General features: G+C 49.0%; 1 pseudogene; it reads right to left on the bottom strand.

The window, feature by feature from the left end:
• Positions 1 to 15,916, bottom strand: part of LOC149470503 (uncharacterized) — a 322,485-nt pseudogene that overhangs the window by 138,933 nt on the left and 167,636 nt on the right.

Here is a 15,916-nt window from a genome sequence, read left to right as displayed (position 1 = left end):
AGTACCAGAGACTAGGATGGGGTCTATTGTCATCTTACCAAGTCTCTGAAGCCTCAGTGGGAGAGTCCATTCCAGGTTCTTCTGACTATTGATACATGATCAGCCAGGCTTGAGGTCTCCAGCTAAGCCCACCTTGTCCACTCCTCCCATTACCTGTTCCATCTCCTCTCCCATTATCAATGCCTTCTTTCCACATTTCATCTCTCATTAATATTATTATTATTATTATACAGGATTTATGGTGCCAACAGCTCAGCGCTTTACAATATAATGGGAGACCATACAGTTTAATACAAGAAAGATAGGAGGGCCCTGCCCCTCAGAGCTTACAATCTAGGAGGGAGGGGCTAGTGGTACAAAAAGTAACTGTGGGGGATGGACTGGTAGGAAGAGTAGAAGATTCCAGTATTAGCTGAGGGTGGGATAGGCTTCCCTGAAGAGAGAGTTTTTCAGAGATCACCTAAAAGTGAGCAGAGTAGGCAATAGTCTGATAAATTGGAGTAGAGAGTTCCAGAGGATGGGGGAAGCTCTGGAGATGAGTATGGGAGGAGGAGACAAAGGAGCTAGAGAGCAGGAGGTCATACAAGGAGCGGAGAGTACGGTTTGGGTGATATTTGTAGACAAGATTGGTGATGTAATTTGGGTCAGAATTATAAATGGCTTTATATGTTAATGTTTTGAATTTTATCTGTTGGGCAATGGGAAGCCAGTGGAGGGATTTGCAGAGAGGGGTGGAGGACACTGAGTGGAGGCCAGTGGAGGGATTGGCAGAGAGGGGTGGAGACCAGTGGAGGGATTGGCAGTAGGGCTTGTCGCAAACGTGCACACCAGAGTCTGACGCAGTCCGCCATTTTGTTAATCTCCATGCCCTTCTGCTCAGAAACTTGATCTGCTTACATCCAAGGCCTAATGGCAAGTACCTTAACCCTTTCACCTCTCTCTGTTATCTCTTTGCTGTGCTGTTATTCTCTGTATATTTATATATATATATATATATATATCTTACATATTTTTCTGTAAATATTTTTATTGCACCCGTTTGACCTTTTTAGTAATAAATCTTTCTTTCTGAAAGTGTTGAACTGTTTCTATAGCTCTGTATTGCAATTTACAAATTACGGCCTCTAAAGGGACGCTACTGTATTTGTTTAACCCTCTGCATAATCAGCCTGCGATGACCGTAGTATGCAGACGATTATCTCAATCATTATAGTGTTATAGCGGATATCGCAGAGTTTCCTCTTTCTCTGTACAAAAAGGAGGTGGTGGCAGTGTGAAGGGTTAATTGCATAATTAACCTGACCCAGTAATAATCATTCAGGCTGCCGGTAAATCGATCTGTGGTCCATTAACTGGAAAATCGTTGTGCAGGGTGCAGCTGGGTGTGGCATTAATCAATCAATAAGCTCCTATGTTGTAACCCTACACACAAAATCACAACTTTCTCCCTAGAAAGTATACAATCTAATAAATCCTTTTTTGTGATACACATAAATCCCCAAAAGTTATATTTGCACTCAATATAATAAATAATATTAAATATATATAAAAAAATTATATATAAAATTATATATAAAAAATTGTGTATGAATAAACCCAAAGTGTCCAAAATTCCCAAAAAATTCAAAAAAATAATTCAAAAAAAAAATTTTCTTTCAATCCAGTGATGCAGAAATTGTTACTAGGACTCCATGATTACCTCAAGGAAAAATAGAAAAAAGAAAATACATAGTGCATTACCCTTTTACAAAATGTATATATATACCTCACTCTGTGCACAACACAAAAACACACTCAAACTCATTTTGTGCAAAATCAATCCAATATATATCACAATCTAAATAGGTGAAAAAAAATTAAATAAATAAATAAATAAAGTAAGTAAACCCAAAACGTGATCACTCCAATCACAAGTGAAATAGTGATACTAGGTACTAGTACCCTCTAAACTCCAGCCAAAAAGTGATGCTAGGTACTTTTACCCTCTTGCAGTATTTTAAAGCATGAACTGACATAGGGGATCCGTATTTCTCAATCCTTCATTTCCTTAGATTTTCTCCCAACTCCTCATAAAAGCATAAAAAGGCTCTTTAGGCAGAATCCATAAAATAGGATACATTTTAATAGCAACTCACATATAAAAACAGGGATATCCAGCTTCCTATATATATATATATTCACATCCACTTTCCACATTGACATAGACAAACAGATTTATTCTTCAGAGCAGAAACAGGTTGGAATCTGCAACAAAGTTTGGTAAAATCCCAGCAATGTACATTGATCACTCAGATTATTTTCTCAACAAAAATGCAGTTACTCTTTAAAATGAGAGTTAAATAGGAAGTAACTTTATTTAGCCTTTTTATACAGAATTCTGACTTGTATTTATCTTTTTCTATACAGGTGGATTGAGAAACCAAGTGTTTGGTCAAGTTGCTCTTTATAAGTACAACTGATCCACGTGGGAAATGAGCCATATGGGAGTCTTAGGTGACTGAAAGTCTTTATTGCAGTTCACTGGAGGATTCACACGGGATACAAGACATATCAGTGCTCTTATTGTTTGGGATCCTCTTCAACATTGATCCATCCTCAGAGGACAACAGGAGAGAAGTCATTTCAGTGTTCTGAATGTGACAAACCTTTTACATCAAAGAGTAATCTTATAAAACACAAGAAGATTCACACCGGAGAGAAGCCATATCAGTGTTCTGAATGTGACAAAGCTTTTATAGTGAAGGCAGATCTTATCAGACACCAGAGGGGCCACACTGGAGAGAAGCCATATCAGTGTTCTGAATGTGACAAAACTTTTAAACATAAGGAAGGTCTTAAAATACACAAGATGATTCACACTGAAGAGAAACCATTTCATTGCTCCAAATGTGACAAAGCTTTTCTACAGAAGGCACAGCTAAATGAACACCAGAGGGTTCATGCTGGAGAGAAGCCACATCAGTGTTCTCAATGTGATAAGATTAGCTTTCTGTGCAAAAGATTTATCACACACCAACAGATTCATACTGGAGAGAAGCCGTATCAGTGTTCTGAATGTGATAAAGCTTTTGCACATAAGGAAAGTCTTCTCTCACACCATCTTGCCAAGTCTTGGAGTCCTAGGGGGGAAAGTCCTTTCCGTATTCTTTTGAATATTGATACATCATCAGTGATGCTTGAGGGTTCCAGCACATCCTACCTTGTCCACATCTCCCATTATACAACCCACCTCCCCTTTCATGGTTCACGCCTTATTTTAACATTCCACATCCTTCCTTGGATGACATCTTTATAGTCAGGTCTGCGGCTGGGGCACCAGACAAGAAGTCTTTGTTCAGTGAGAAAGCAACTTCCTAAGCTGGTATAAGCCTTCCAGCAGTGAGTTGCTGCAGTTTTTTGGGATGAGTTTGACAGTACCACTTAAACCCAGCTGGTCCCATGTGAGTTCCATCCAGTTTTGTGGCAAGTCTAAGGGATCCTATCAGGTGAAGATTGGATGTCCTTGTTATCTTATTTCTCTGTCCAGCTATTGCTCCTCTCCATAGACATATCACACAGGACAACTACAAGAGATCTGATCTTACAAAGTGCTGAGTGTGTGGTCATATTCCTACAGTTCGGTTCTCTTTATTGACTCTGAGTGGACTGATCTATTTTTTTTTTTTGGAAGTTTATGACAAACAATATTAGATCCTAGAAATGTTACAGCGTTGGCCGTAAAGTGCAACTACAGCAAAATCAATGATGACATAAATGCTGAAATCTGTCATTACCACTTTAGTCCTCGGGACTTTTTTCTCCCTAAACTCCTCAAGCCCCAGAGAGGTTTTTTTTCCCCATTTTTGGCAATGTCCCAGTTCTACGTATTTTATATTTAGCATTTGTAGTCTACCCAAATGTATTATACTTCGGTGTTTTGGGGGACAAATAGGGCTTTTATTCAGTAGGAGATTTGAATGCTTACTTTATATTTTTATTTCATTGGCTTTTATTAGTAATAATTGTAATTTGAAAAAAATAAAACCTTTCCCTGTATTTTTTCCCATTGCAGTGTTAAGGTCATTTGTGCTTCCCCAAATTTTTAATTTCAAAATATAATCAACAAAGTCTGCTGATTAAAAATGATTTCACATTAGTGGATTGTTTATGTAATTATCTACATTGTACTTTAGGAGAGCTTTATTCCCCTTGTGTTCTATACTTTGTGTATAGAAATCCCTCAGCGCAATAAACCTCCTTGTGCTGCCTTGTATTACACAAGGCATTCTTTAACATTCAGCAGTGTCTGTCCCCTTTAAGGCTAGGGACGTCCTGTTTGCTAACTTGGGAGGAAGTGACCTCATCTCTTCAGACTGAAGAAATTCTACTATGCAAGTAGATGTGGGATGCTGTTCTCTCTTCATATATGGGCTTGATTAGACCCCCAAAGTCTGTAAGTACCCCTCCTATATACTGAGGAATGTTATGTACATAACTAGGTAGTTAGATATGTACTCATGTCTGTTTATTCTGTTTGTATTCCAGTTTTACCACGCACATTCTCATTATGTCACATGTTATCAGTAAAAGATCATCGGTTATCAATCATCGACTCTTTACTGTGTGGACATCAAAGGTTATACTGCCTGTAATCCTCTGTAACCCTTTCATAACTGCAGAGAAGGCAGGACACTCCTACAAAACAAATTGTGCAGCTAGCATATAATGTGTTCCCACATGGAAACCGTAAATCAAAATACAAAATGCAGCGCAGCAATATAAACTCCAATGGTGCTAATAATACAAATGTGCATATATGAAGAGTGAGAACAGAAATGGTGTTTGTGACAATAAATATGTGCTACACCCAATATCTTCGCAATGCAGACACATAAATAATCACAGACTTGCACATAACAGTGCTGAAATAAATAGAAATACCAAATAAAATGTAGTCAATAGTGAACTGTCCCTTTAAATCTCAGATATCTTTACATTGTGCTTGTGCAGTATGTCTCCTATATATCGTGATTAGAGATGAGCGAAGAAATGAAAAATTCGATTCGACTGATTCGGCGAATTCGTGGACAATATTCGATTTGAGTCGAATAAATTCGCTGTGAATTTAACTTAAAAAAGGGTGTTTCTAGGCTTCAGAGAGACTTAATATTAGTGCAGAACACTGTACCTTTAATTTAAATGCCCTTGGAGTCTGCTGGGGAAGAGAAATAATACTGTCAGTCAGTATGACATGCAGATGAGTGCCGTCGATCTTAGAATCACCGCACACTTCACTCATTTGGGCAGTCACGGGGCCAAAACCAGTGTTTGGAGCCACAGTGTGGCGGTGGAGCCAGCAGCAATGGGAGGCCATACAGCAACCTATGACAAAATGGAAACCAGCAGGAGTGTGAGGAGACCTGAAAGTGGCACATGGCAGAGTGGGAGCAATGGGAGGCGGTACAGGGACCCAGGTCACACTGTGGGCCCAGCAGCAGCGTGACCAGGCGGTACGGGGGCCCATCGCCGATTTGGGGCCTGGTGGCACTTATGGAAGGCCGCTAATCTGCCAGCAACCTATGACAAAATGGAACACCGCAGGAGTGTGAGGAGACCTCAAAGTGGCACATGGCAGAGTGGGAGCAATGGGAGGCGGTACAGGGACCCAGGTCACACTGTGGGACCAGCATCAGCGTGAACAGGCGGTACGGGGGCCCATGGCCGATTTGACCTCGTTCATCCCATAGTCCTGCCGACTCACGAATAGCGTGGCCTCCTCAAAGGGCCTGAGCAAGCGCAGGTGTCACGCATGAGCTGACAATGGCTGACATCTAAGTTACACAGGGAGTACCTTTATCCGCTTTTAACATCAGGAAATCTGTGATGGCCTTTAGCTGTTCGTAAAGGCGGTCTAACATATGTAGGGTTGAATTACACCTTGTTGCAACGTCACAGCATGAGGAGTCGGTACGGGGGCCCATGGCAGATTACGTGCCTGGCAGCAGCAATGGGAGGCCCGTAATCTGCCAGCACCCTATGTCAAAAAATTGAACACACCAGCAGTGTGAGGAGACCTCAAAGTGGCACATGGCAGAGTGGAAGCAATGGGAGGCCGTACAGGGACCCAGGTCACACTGTGGGCCCAGCAGCAGCGTGACCAGGAGGTACGGGGGCCCATGGCCGATATGGGGCCTGGCGGATCCTATGGAAGGCCTGTAATCTGCCAGCAACCTATGACAAAATGGAAAACCGCAGGAGTGTGAGGAGACCTCAAAGTGGCACATGGCAGAGTGGGAGCAATGGGAGGCCGTACAGGGACCCAGGTCACACTGTGGGACCAGCAGCAGCGTGACCAGGCGGTACGGGGGCCCATGGCCGATATGGGGCCTGGCGGCACCTATGGAAGGCCGCTAATCTGCCAGCAACCTATGACAAAATGGAAAACCGCAGGAGTGTGAGGAGACCTCAAAGTGGCACATGGCAGAGTGGAAGCAATGGGAGGCCGTACAGGGACCCAGGTCACACTGTGGGCTCAGCAGCAGCGTGACCAGGAGGTACGGGGGCCCATGGCCGATATGGGGCCTGGCGGCACCTATGGAAGGCCGCTAATCTGCCAGCAACCTATGACAAAATGGAAAACCGCAGGAGTGTAAGGAGACCTCAAAGTGGCACATGGCAGAGTGGAAGCAATGGGAGGCCGTACAGGGACCCAGGTCACACTGTGGGCTCAGCAGCAGCGTGACCAGGAGGTACGGGGGCCCATGGCCGATATGGGGCCTGGCGGCACCTATGGAAGGCCGCTAATCTGCCAGCAACCTATGACAAAATGGAAAACCGCAGGAGTGTAAGGAGACCTCAAAGTGGCACATGGCAGAGTGGAAGCAATGGGAGGCCGTACAGGGACCCAGGTCACACTGTGGGACCAGCAGCAGCGTGACCAGGAGGTACGGGGGCCCATGGCCGATATGGGGACTGGCGGCACCTATGGAAGGCCGCTAATCTGCCAGCACCCTATGACAAAATGGAACCCTGGGCTGGGGCAGGCAGAACCGCCGTATCTTTATCACGTTTTTCCCAGGCCACCGAATGGCGACGCTGCATATGCTGACGCAACGCTGTAGTCCCAACATGGGCCCCCTGGCCACGCTTGACTTTCTGGCCACATAGTCGACATTAGGCTACGTTTACTTCCTCGGGCGGCTTGACGAAAACTTGCCACACCGCCGAGTAGGAAACTTTGCACCCGCTACTCCTCACTGGCTGACTGCTACTTCCTCCGTGCACATCGGCACCACTACTGGCTGTGGTGGTAGGCTGCAGTGGAGCTGCTGCTCTACTCCGTGGCCGTTTGCCTCCACTGACACAGCTGCGACCCTGCTGCCTCCTGGCAGCAGCAATGGGAGGCCGTACAGGGACCCAGGTCACACTGTGGGACCAGCAGCAGCGTGACCAAACGGTACGGGGGCCCATGGCCGATATGGGGCCTGGCGGCACCAATGGAAGGCCTGTAATCTGCCAGCAACCTATGACAAAATGGACAACCGCAGGAGTGTGAGGAGATTTCAAAGTGGCACATGGCAGAGTGGAAGCAATGGGAGGCCGTACAGGGACCCATGAGACACTCTGGACCTGGCAGCAGCATGAAGAGGCGGTACAGGGGCCCATGGCAGATTACGGGCCTGGCAGCAGCAATGGGAGGCCCGTAATCTGCCAGCACCCTATGTCAAAAAATTCAACACACCAGCAGTGTGAGGAGACCTGAAAGTGGCACATGGCAGAGTGTGGCGATGGAGACAGCAGCAATGGGAGGCCGTACAGGGACCCATGAGAGACTCTGGACCTAGCAGCAGCATGAGGAGGCGGTATATAGGGGCCCATGGCAGATTAGGGGCCTGGCAGCAGCTATAGGAGGCCCGTAATCTGCCAGCACCCTATGTCAAAAAATTCAACACACCAGCAGTGTGAAGAGACCTGAATGTGGCACATGGCAGAGTGTGGCGATGGAGACAGCAGCAATGGGAGGCCGTACAGGGACCCATGAGAGACTCTGGACCTAGCAGCAGCATGAGGAGGCGGTATATAGGGGCCTATGGCAGATTAGGGGCCTGGCAGCAGCTATAGGAGGCCCGTTATCTTGCAGCACCCTATGTCAAAAAATTCAACACAACAGCAGTGTGAGGAGACCTGAAAGTGGCACATGGCAGAGTGTGGCGATGGAGACAGCAGCAATGGGAGGCCGTACAGGGACCCATGAGAGACTCTGGACCTAGCAGCAGCATGAGGAGGCGGTATATAGGGGCCCATGGCAGATTAGGGGCCTGGCAGCAGCTATAGGAGGCCCGTAATCTGCCAGCACCCTATGTCAAAAAATTCAACACCAGCAGTGTGAAGAGACCTGAATGTGGCACATGGCAGAGTGTGGCGATGGAGACAGCAGCAATGGGAGGCCGTACAGGGACCCATGAGAGACTCTGGACCTAGCAGCAGCATGAGGAGGCGGTATATAGGGGCCTATGGCAGATTAGGGGCCTGGCAGCAGCTATAGGAGGCCCGTTATCTTGCAGCACCCTATGTCAAAAAATTCAACACAACAGCAGTGTGAGGAGACCTGAAAGTGGCACATGGCAGAGTGTGGCGATGGAGACAGCAGCAATGGGAGGCCGTACAGGGACCCATGAGAGACTCTGAACCTAGCAGCAGCATGAGGAGGCGGTATATAGGGGCCCATGGCAGATTAGGGGCCTGGCAGCAGCTATAGGAGGCCCGTAATCTGCCAGCACCCTATGTCAAAAAATTCAACACACCAGCAGTGTGAAGAGACCTGAATGTGGCACATGGCAGAGTGTGGCGATGGAGACAGCAGCAATGGGAGGCCGTACAGGGACCCATGAGAGACTCTGGACCTAGCAGCAGCATGAGGAGGCGGTATATAGGGGCCTATGGCAGATTAGGGGCCTGGCAGCAGCTATAGGAGGCCCGTTATCTTGCAGCACCCTATGTCAAAAAATTCAACACAACAGCAGTGTGAGGAGACCTGAAAGTGGCACATGGCAGAGTGTGGCGATGGAGACAGCAGCAATGGGAGGCCGTACAGGGACCCATGAGAGACTCTGGACCTAGCAGCAGCATGAGGAGGCGGTATATAGGGGCCCATGGCAGATTAGGGGCCTGGCAGCAGCTATAGGAGGCCCGTAATCTGCCAGCACCCTATGTCAAAAAATTCAACACACCAGCAGTGTGAAGAGATCTGAATGTGGCACATGGCAGAGTGTGGCGATGGAGACAGCAGCAATGAGAGGCCGTACAGGGACCCATGAGAGACTCTGGACCTAGCAGCAGCATGAGGAGGCGGTATATAGGGGCCTATGGCAGATTAGGGGCCTGGCAGCAGCTATAGGAGGCCCGTTATCTTGCAGCACCCTATGTCAAAAAATTCAACACAACAGCAGTGTGAGGAGACCTGAAAGTGGCACATGGCAGAGTGTGGCGATGGAGACAGCAGCAATGGGAGGCCGTACAGGGACCCATGAGAGACTCTGGACCTAGCAGCAGCATGAGGAGGCGGTATATAGGGGCCTATGGCAGATTAGGGGCCTGGCAGCAGCTATAGGAGGCCCGTTATCTTGCAGCACCCTATGTCAGAAAATTCAACACAACAGCAGTGTGAGGAGACCTGAAAGTGGCACATGGCAGAGTGTGGCGATGGAGACAGCAGCAATGGGAGGCCGTACAGGGACCCATGAGAGACTCTGGACCTAGCAGCAGCATGAGGAGGCGGTATATAGGGGCCTATGGCAGATTAGGGGCCTGGCAGCAGCTATAGGAGGCCCGTTATCTTGCAGCACCCTATTTCAAAAAATTCAACACAACAGCAGTGTGAGGAGACCTGAAAGTGGCACATGGCAGAGTGTGGCGATGGAGACAGCAGCAATGGGAGGCCGTACAGGGACCCATGAGAGACTCTGGACCTAGCAGCAGCATGAGGAGGCGATATATAGGGGCCCATGGCAGATTAGGGGCCTGGCAGCAGCTATAGGAGGCCCGTAATCTGCCAGCACCCTATGTCAAAAAATTCAACACACCAGCAGTGTGAAGAGACCTGAATGTGGCACATGGCAGAGTGTGGCGATGGAGACAGCAGCAATGGGAGGCCGTACAGGGACCCATGAGAGACTCTGGACCTAGCAGCAGCATGAGGAGGCAGTATATAGGGGCCTATGGCAGATTAGGGGCCTGGCAGCAGCTATAGGAGGCCCGTTATCTTGCAGCACCCTATGTCAAAAAATTCAACACAACAGCAGTGTGAGGAGACCTGAAAGTGGCACATGGCAGAGTGTGGCGATGGAGACAGCAGCAATGGGAGGCCGTACAGGGACCCATGAGAGACTCTGGACCTAGCAGCAGCATGAGGAGGCGGTATATAGGGGCCCATGGCAGATTAGGGGCCTGGCAGCAGCTATAGGAGGCCCGTTATCTTGCAGCACCCTATGTCAAAAAATTCAACACAACAGCAGTGTGAGGAGACCTGAAAGTGGCACATGGCAGAGTGTGGCGATGGAGACAGCAGCAATGGGAGGCCGTACAGGGACCCATGAGAGACTCTGGACCTAGCAGCAGCATGAGGAGGCGGTATATAGGGGCCTATGGCAGATTAGGGGCCTGGCAGCAGCTATAGGAGGCCCGTAATCTGCCAGCACCCTATGTCAAAAAATTCAACACACCAGCAGTGTGAGGAGACCTGAAAGTGGCACATGTTTGTGGCATGATTCATGGCGGATTTAGTCAGTTGTGTCAGGAACTGGTGGTTTGAAATCCAGACTAATCCACGCCTGATTCATTTTCACAAACGTGAGTCTCTCCACACTTTGGGTGGACAGTCGTGTCCTCCGCGGAGTTACAATACCTCCTGCCGCACTAAACACGCGCTCCGATGCCACGCTACTGGCCGGGCATGACAGCCTTTCAAGGGCAAATTCAGCTAGTTGGGGCCAAAGGTCAAGTTTCGTTGCCCAGTAGTCAAGGGGATTGTCTACCTCGGTTGGCAGGGTGCTGTCCAAGTAGGCCCAAGCCTGTTGTTTGAGCTCCTGCTCCAGGTCCACCTGCTGCTGCTGCTGCTGCTGCGGCTGGTTAGTAGTTTCCTCACTGCGCTGGTGAAGAAAGCTAATCATCATCGACTGCAGACTGAGGCAGCCGCTGCTGGTGGAGCTGCCACTGCTCCTACCACCCCACCCCTCCCCTGCTGCCATGCCAGCGGAACGCGAGCGCACAGGGCCCACAGTGTCTGAGGATGGACGTTGGCGCACAAAGGCAGAGACCAACTGACTACATAGGTGGTTTTTATAGTACGTAATTTTGGCCTCCCTCTCAGCAGGTGTGAAAAAGGCCACCATTTTGGACCGGTAGCGAGGGTCCAACAAGGTGGACAGCCAAAAGTCATCCCTCTGTCTGATGGTTATTATTCGGCTGTCGCTACGCAAGCAACCGAGCATGCTATGGGCCATTTGTGCCAAGGAATGCGAGGGACTCCCTGCCTCCATCTCCACAGCATACTGCCACGGTGCATCTGGGTCCTCTGTCTCCTCCTCCTCCTCCTCCTCTACCAGATGCTCCTGCTCCTCCACTCCTGTCCGCTGAGTGGAAAAACCACCCATTTCACTCAATAATTCCTGAGCACAAATGTCCTCCTCTACCTCCTCCTCTTCTTCCTGTCCTGCCCCCACAGGGGTCATGTGGCGTTGAGATCTGTGCGCCACGTCTACCGCACCCTGACCAGCCATTGTTAACAGCATTTGTTCCAGGACGTGCAACAGAGGAATGACGTCGTTCATCCCATAGTCCTGCCAACTCACGAATAGCGTGGCCTCCTCAAAGGGCCTGAGCAAGCGGCAGGTGTCACGCATGAGCTGCCAATGGCTGACATCTAAGTTACACAGGGGAGTACCTTTATCCGCTTGTAACATCAGGAAATCGGTGATGGCCTTTCGCTGCTCGTAAAGGCGGTCTAACATGTGTAGGGTTGAATTCCACCTTGTTGCAACGTCGCAGATCAGGCAATGCTGTGGAATTCCGTTCTGCCGCTGCAGCTCAATGAGGGTGTTCTTTGCGGTGTAGGAATGGCTGAAATGCATGCACAGTTTACGTGACATTTTAAGGATGTCTTGCAGTGGGATGGTGGATTTTAGGAACCGCTTGACAACCAGATTGAACACGTGAGCCATGCATGGCGCATGGCACAACCTTCCTTGACGCAGAGCAGACACCATGTTCTTTCCGTTGTCGGTCAACATGGTTCCGATTTTCAGTTTGCGCTGAGACAGCCATCTGTCGATTTCTCTGTTCATTACACTCAGAAGTTCCTCCCCTGTGTGACTACGTTCGCCAAGGCATACCAGGTGCAGCACAGCGTGACACCGTTGTGCCCTGCACATGTGATATGCCGGTCGGGTAATGGGACTTGGCACGGGGGTGGCGGCTGAGGACACGGCGGAAAAAGAGGTGGTAGAGGCGGACATGTTTGCTGGACCAAGGACGTGCAAACGTGGAGGCAAAAGCGTCGTGACCTGTCCAAGTTGCTGGTGCGGCTGTGCCGGCACCACGTTCACCCAGTGGGCCGTAAATGACATGTACTGTCCCCGACCGTAGTTACAGCTCCACACGTCGGCGCTGCCATGCACTTTGGCAGAGACCGACATGCTCAAAGACTGGCCCACCATCTCTTCTACATGTGAATGCAGGGCTGGCACTGCCTTTTGGGCAAAGAAATGACGGCTTGGCACTCTCCACCGCGGCGCGGCACAAGCCATCATTTCTCGGAAAGGTGCTGAGTCCACCAGTTGGAAAGGGAGGGACTGCAGCACCAGCAACTTGGACAGGAGGACGTTCAGCTTTTGCACCGTCGGGTGCGTGCTCGCAAACTGTTGTCTCTTGGAAACGGATTCCAAGAAAGACTGTTGACGGAATCCGAGAAGAGGAGTAGCAGGAGAAGGAGCATCTGAACGAGCGGAAGATGCCAACGAGCGACAACTCCCCTCAGCAGAGGTGTTGGAGCCTTGACTGGCTGATAGAGGGCGATTGACGACGTCGGGTGACGGAGCAAGTAACGGAGCGGGTGATGGAGCGGGGGCTGGGGCAGGCAGAACCGCCGTATCTTTATCACGGTTTTCCCAGGCCACCGAATGGTGACGCTGCATATGCTGACGCAACGCTGTAGTCCCAACATGGGCCCCCTGGCCACGCTTGCATTTCTGGCCACATAGTCGACATACGGCTACGTTTACTTCCTCGGGCGGCTTGACGAAAAATTGCCACACCGCCGAGTAGGAAACTTTGCCCCCGCTACTCCTCACTGGCTGACTGCTACTTCCTCCGTGCGCACCGGCACCACTACTGGCCGTGGTGGTAGGCTGCAGTGGAGCTGGTGCTCTACTCCGTGGACGTTTGGCTCCACTGACACTGATGCGACCCTGCTGCCTCCTGGGCAACCCACCGACTGTTTCACTCGCTGCCAAGCTGGCACCCTCTTCTCCTGATGATGCGGAAGAAATTGCCTGATGACGACGAGGCAGCCAAGTGCGATCAACCTCCTCATCATCAAGTACGGTCTCCGCCTCACTACTAGCCCCCTCGGCTGCGTCTGGGTCAGGAGACAGACCTGTCTCTAGACCGGCTACAGAGCCACTCTCCTCGCCAGTACTTCTTCGCCTGGCTGCTGAAAAGGCCGATGTCTCCCCCCGTTCCTGACCGCCCTCTGTTAGCTCTTCCTCACTGTACAGTGGGGCTGAGCCCACAGCATGCGATACTTCGCTTGGTGAGGGAACAGCAAAGGACAGGGGCAGGTAAAGGACATGTGATTTCAGTGGGCTTGCTCCCGGGCCATGCCAACTAACGGTTGTGTCTGACGTACCCACCGACCGTTGGCTGTAGGTGTCAGAGGTGACCTGGGAAGAGGAAGACGACCGAGCCAACCAATCAATGATGGCAGGGTTGTCGGTGGAGACACGACCGCTGGATGACACCGGGAGCACTGGCCTCTGGCTGCGAATAGTGCTGCGTCGACCCCTTCCTCTGCTGCCACGTCTGCTCGCTCCTAAAACATTGCCTCCTCTGCCACTCCTCTGCATGTTGTCTGACATACTCTTTAATTCAACGATTATGTGTCCCTGAGTAACAATTCTGTGTCTGTGCGAGTAACAATTCTGTGGCCCTAAGTAACAGTTCTGTGGCCCTCAGTAACAGTTCTGTGTCTGTGCGAGTAACAATTCTGTGTCTGTGCGAGTAACAATTCTGTGGCCCTCAGTAACAGTTCTGTGGCCCTGAGTAACAATTCTGTGTCTGTGCGAGTAACAATTCTGTGGCCCTAAGTAACAGTTCTGTGGCCCTCAGTAACAGTTCTGTGTCTGTGCGAGTAACAATTCTGTGTCTGTGCGAGTAACAATTCTGTGGCCCTAAGTAACAGTTCTGTGGCCCTCAGTAACAGTTCTGTGGCCCTGAGTAACAATTCTGTGTCTGTGCGAGTAACAATTCTGTGGCCCTAAGTAACAGTTCTGTGGCCCTCAGTAACAATTCTGTGTCTGTGCGAGTAACAGTTCTGTGGCCTTCAGTAACAATTCTGTGTCTGTGCGAGTAACAATTCTGTGTCTGTGCGAGTAACAATTATGTGGCCCTAAGTAAAGTTTCTGTGGCCCTAAGTAACAATTCTCTGGCACTCAGTAACAATTCTGTCTGTCCCTGAGTAACAATTCTCTGGCACTCAGTAACAATTCTGTCTGTCCCTGAGTAACAAATCTCTGGCACTCAGTAACAATTCTGTCTGTCCCTGAGTAACAATTCTCTGGCACTCAGTAACAATTCTGTCTGTCCCTGAGTAACAATTCTGTCTGTCCCTGAGTATGAATTCTGTGGCCCTAACTAGCGTTTCTTTGTCCCTAAGTAACAGTTCTGTGGCCCTGAGTAACAATTCTGTGTCTGTGCGAGTAACAATTCTGTGGCCCTAAGTAACAGTTCTGTGGCCTTCAGTAACAATTCTGTGTCTGTGCGAGTAACAATTCTGTGTCTGTGCGAGTAACAATTCTGTGGCCCTAAGTAAAGTTTCTGTGGCCCTAAGTAACAATTCTCTGGCACTCAGTAACAATTCTGTCTGTCCCTGAGTAACAATTCTCTGGCACTCAGTAACAATTCTGTCTGTCCCTGAGTAACAATTCTCTGGCACTCAGTAACAATTTTGTCTGTCCCTGAGTAACAATTCTCTGGCACTCAGTAACAATTCTGTCTGTCCCTGAGTAACAATTCTGTCTGTCCCTGAGTATGAATTCTGTGGCCCTAACTAGCGTTTCTTTGTCCCTAAGTAACAGTTCTGTGGCCCTGAGTAACAATTCTGTGTCTGTGCGAGTAACAATTCTGTGGCCCTAAGTAACAGTTCTGTGGCCCTCAGTAACAGTTCTGTGTCTGTGCGAGTAACAATTCTGTGTCTGTGCGAGTAACAATTCTGTGGCCCTAAGTAACAGTTCTGTGGCCTTCAGTAACAATTCTGTGTCTGTGCGAGTAACAATTCTGTGTCTGTGCGAGTAACAATTCTGTGGCCCTAAGTAAAGTTTCTGTGGCCCTAAGTAACAATTCTCTGGCACTCAGTAACAATTCTGTCTGTCCCTGAGTAACAATTCTCTGGCACTCAGTAACAATTCTGTCTGTCCCTGAGTAACAATTCTCTGGCACTCAGTAACAATTCTGTCTGTCCCTGAGTAACAATTCTCTGGCACTCAGTAACAATTCTGTCTGTCCCTGAGTATGAATTCTGTGGCCCTAACTAGCGTTTCTTTGTCCCTAAGTAACAGTTCTGTGGCCCTGAGTAACAATTCTGTGTCTGTGCGAGTAACAATTCTGTGTCTGTGCGAGTAACAATTCTGTGGCCCTAAGTAACAGTTCTGTGGCCCTCAGTAAC

The sequence above is a fragment of the Staurois parvus genome, unplaced genomic scaffold (assembly GCF_062004578.1).
Source record: "Staurois parvus isolate SC_StPar_1 unplaced genomic scaffold, SC_StPar_1.0 ptg000041l, whole genome shotgun sequence".
NCBI classification, from domain to species: Eukaryota; Metazoa; Chordata; class Amphibia; order Anura; family Ranidae; genus Staurois; species Staurois parvus.
This window is presented reverse-complemented; position numbering and strand designations above follow the sequence as displayed.